General features: G+C 54.4%; 1 pseudogene; it reads right to left on the bottom strand.

The window, feature by feature from the left end:
• Positions 1-1400: 1400 nt before the first annotated feature.
• Positions 1401-2824, bottom strand: LOC136483440 (cytochrome P450 716B2-like; annotated as a pseudogene).
• Positions 2825-4381: the final 1557 nt, after the last annotated feature.

The raw sequence follows: 4381 nt of genomic DNA, 5'->3' as shown, positions 1-4381 counted from the left end.
ACTCCCTCTAGACGGACGTGTGGCGTGACGTGCACCACAACTTTGACTCCCTCCGTCTCTTATTCTTATTCCAGACACCGCTCGCTCACTTCTCTCGACCTTCACCCATCGCACCCTGACCCTACGCCGCTCGCTCCTCGCTCCTCTCCCCCGTCCGTCGCGTGCTCCACCCGCACCTCGCTCCTCACTTTGGTCGTGCGCTGCGCCGCCTACTCCCTCTCAAAGCACACGCTGCCCGCCAGGCTAAGCCAAGGCCGGTGCTGGTGGCGCTGGCTGGTGGTGGTGCTTGCACGTGCTGCTAGTGCTGGGTGCTAGTGGTGCTCGTGCGCCGCAGCTCGCCGTCGGCTCCGACCCGACAGCTGGAATCTACTAGCTCAGGCTTCCCCTCCCCTATTTTGCAAATGTATGGTTCAGGTGTTTAAATCGTTTCAAAGGTATATTGCAGTTGTTTCTTATGGATGTTGCAAAAGTAGCGGGGATGTTCGCACATGTTGCATATGTTGCGAGTGTTTCAGGGGCATGTTGCAAGCGTTTGTTAAAATATTTCATCTCTTCTAGAAGTATGGCAAGCATTTTGATCTGGATGTTGGTATATGTTTCACACATATATTGCAACGACATGTTCCATATGTTTTATGTGTTTAGACATATTGTAAGTGTTCTATTTGGATGATGCATATCTTACAATGACTATTTTGCAAGTTTATGTTCCAAATGTTCATCTGTTTCAAAAGTATGTCGCAATTGTTTCATCTGAGTGTTGTAAAAGTATATCTCAATGTAGGGTTGTTTAGCGCAGAATGGCAGTGTCGGCTGTAATTAAGCTGGCGGCAGCGCTCCACCGGAGGATGTGTAGGCATCCGCGCTGGCGCACGTGTTCCTCGTACGACATGCTGCCTCCGCTGGCCCCGCCGAGGTCATAGAGCAGAAGCTTGTGGCACCTCCCTGCGCGACGGAGATGCAGACCCTGGCTACGGAGGTGACGCGGGCGCGACGAGGTTGAGACGCCCCGTGGGCACGGCGAGCGGGCGAGCTCCCCTATTACACGGGGCTACGCGGGGAACGGGACAGTGTGCGGCGGAGCGGTGTCCGGACGCGGGCCTGGCACTGGACGTACGCTAGTTATTCCGTATTTTTATGTCAGCATTATTGTCACTTTGTCAGCACACGCTCAAAGTGGCCACCATCCTACTTGCTCTATACTACTGCCATCAACTTGCAGACATGTCCTTCATCCCCTTTTTTATATTGCAAATGGCGATCTTCGAGAAAAATAGCAGATGTGATCTGTACATGAATGTATACAACAGAATTACCCCCCTCTGAATCTCTGATTGCGATACAGCATTTCTCATCATGCGATTCATGCGCTAAATCAGAAGCCTGCGTGGACGGTTTATTTGCATTGAATTGAAATGAATTTCACCGGGAGGTGTTTCCTTGATGGATAGGCTCGATGTCGATGAGGAGGCCCTGAGACGCGTACGGCATGGGCGACCTGGAGAAGCTGCCGTCGCAGCCGGCGGCAAGCTTCCACCTGAAGCGCGTCACGATGTGGTGCACGGCCACCAGCGTCTCCACCTTGGCGAACTCGTTCCCGGGGCAGATGCGGGCGCCGCCGCCGAACGGCACGAAGCCGTAGGGCGGTATGGCCGACGGGTCCTCGAACCGCGCCGGGTCGAACCGGCCGGGGTCCGGGAAGATGGCCGGGCTCCAGTGCGTCATGTTGGTGGCGTACATCACCTGCCACCCTTTGGGGATGACGTAGCCGCCGTACTCGACGTCCTGGAGCGCCTTCCTCAGCATGCTGAACGCCGGCGGCACCATCCGCAGCGTCTCCATCGCCGCCGCCCAGGTGTATCTCATCCGGCAGAGGTCGTCCCACGACAGAGCCTCCCCGGACGCCTTGCACCGCGCGATCTCCTCTTGCTCTTGGAGAACTTTGGCGTAGGCGTCTTTTTTGGTGTCGAGATGCCGGAGGAGGCAGGTGATGAGGGCTGCCGTCGTGTTGTGTTCGGCGACCATGAGGAACATGACGTTTTTCGTTTCCTTGTCGGGGAGGCCCTTGGAGTGCATGTGGGTGATGATGTCGTCGGCCGGCGAGCTCTCCCCGCGCTCCAGCTTGGCCCTCCTCGCGTCGATGACCCCCGCGACGGCGCGCCGCCCGCGACGGCTCGCAGCCAGGCACCGGCTGAACCTGGTAAAGGGCAGGTTGAGCGGGACCGCCCAGATGCCCTGCACCAGCTGCTGGAACTCCGCCGACAGCTCCCGCCGGACGGCGGCGGCGTCCTTCCCCACCAGCCCGAAAAGGACGGTGCTCATGACGTCGAAGGTGAGCGTCTTCATCGACGGCATCACCGCCACGCTGCCCCGGCCGCGCCAGTGCGCGTCGAGGTGGCGCCGGACCTCGGCGTCCATGCCGGCGACGTGCCTCTTGACGGCGTCCAGCCTGAGGAACTGCACCATCATGGCCCTGACGCGGGCGTGCTCACCGCCGACCACGTCGCGGACCGTCCGCCGGCCGACCATGTGGCTGAAGGCCTCGCTGTTCATGGTGGTCAGCGCGGGGCTGGTGAAGACGAACTTGTTGGCGGAGGGCCCGACGAAGGCGGCGGAGCCAGTCCTCGGCGGTGTTGGCGCGAAGGGCGCGAAGCAGGCTAAGCGTATGTCCGACGACGGGTAGGCCAAAGGAGCCGGGAGGGAGGGCCTTTCTGCTCGTCTTCTTATCGCTGGCGCTGGCGAAGAGGAGACGATACAGCACCGGGAGCGATACAAGAAACGCGGCAACGATGGCCATCGTCATTGGCATCGAATCTGCCTCCATTGCTTTTGCTTGGGTCGGGTGCGTCGAGAGAAATTAAACTGCTTTTGCTCACTCCGTATAGATTGCAAGATTTAGCGATCTGTAGTGGGTGGATCCCGCGAGGAGATGCATCTAACGACAAGCTAAAGTCACATCGTGATGATGCTTTGGGTTGTACTTACTCGGTTACTCTATTGGTATTGGGTTGGGTGTTATCAAACTGACAAGGACGTGAATGTAAACTATATGTTAGACTATCATTAGGATATCAAAACAAAGGACTCGATCCATTCCTGTAATTAACATAAGGCCTTTAATCCTTATTACGAAATCAATGTTGAGCAGTGTGTTAGTGATTTAGAGGCGATGTAAAGCTCTACGTGTTGTATGTGAATGAGTATTGCATGGTCCTAGTTAATGCTTGTTCAATTTTAGATGAATTGCTCATATAAGCTTTTTAGCTAAAAGCTAAATTTCACCTTTTGAATGGTCGGACGGCTAGCTTCTAGGCGAAGATGACCCAGTTATCCCGGAGGAAGGAGGTGAGCATTCATAGGATCCAGCTTTGAACTAATCAGAGGATCCCGTCATACAGGGGATAGTCTTTCGGGTCGTCCCCTCCAGAGCTCCCCAATGGGCGGCTCGGAGGGCTCGCCGGCGCCGCTACCGCCCCCTCCTTCCTGCCACCTCTCCGGCCGCTGCAGCCGTTGGCGGCGGCCAGTGGCGAGCCCCAAAAACTGGGCACCATCCGCAGTCTCCTCCCTTCCCAAGCACCGGTTTCTCTGCCCCCTCCCTCTTCTCCGTCAACGGTGGGTTCGCGCTGCCGACGGGACGAATCCGGCCTCACTAGCACAGAAATGATTTTCAGCGACACCACACTTTTCTATCAGAGGCGGTTCAACTAGCATGCCGCCTCTAACCGCGCCGTGGGGCACTGTAGCTCCGTGACCGCCTCTATAGATCCATTTTCAGGGGCAGTTCCCTTAAGAGAACCACCTCTACAAATAGGTCTATTTCTAGGGGCGGTTGTGTTAAGAGAACCGCCTCTGAAGATCCATTTCCAGGGGCGGTCCTCTTTACAAAACCGCCCTTAAAGGAGACCTATGTTCAAATACGGTTCCTTAAGAGAATCGCCCCTACAAATTTATGAACAGAGACGGTTCTCTTTAGTCAACCGCCCCTAAAAATGTCCTCTAAATACCCCTTCTTCCTCCTCGGGACATTCTGCTGAGCACCATTGTTCAGCTCACTTGGAGGGCGAGAAATAGCAAAAATAGAGGGGGGAGGTTTTGCCCTATGAACCTTTGAAGGAGTTGGGTTTGAGAGGTGAGATAGTGGCATCCCTAAACTCTTTTCAAACTTTATATGTACTTCACTTACAGATCTACAGAGAGACATGCATGATGTTAGATTTTTTTTATTTTTCCTAGCAATTTAGACTCATTTTTGCCCAACTTGCCTCACATGAACTCTAGTTAATTTCTATATTTACTTTATCATTTTTTAAGCTTTAGGTCTAGAATAATATAATATTTGTATCAAAAAAATAGACATCAATTGATTCAACATTTATACGTG

This window comes from Miscanthus floridulus, chromosome 9 (genome assembly GCF_019320115.1).
Source record: "Miscanthus floridulus cultivar M001 chromosome 9, ASM1932011v1, whole genome shotgun sequence".
Taxonomy (NCBI): domain Eukaryota; kingdom Viridiplantae; phylum Streptophyta; class Magnoliopsida; order Poales; family Poaceae; genus Miscanthus; species Miscanthus floridulus.
This window is presented reverse-complemented; position numbering and strand designations above follow the sequence as displayed.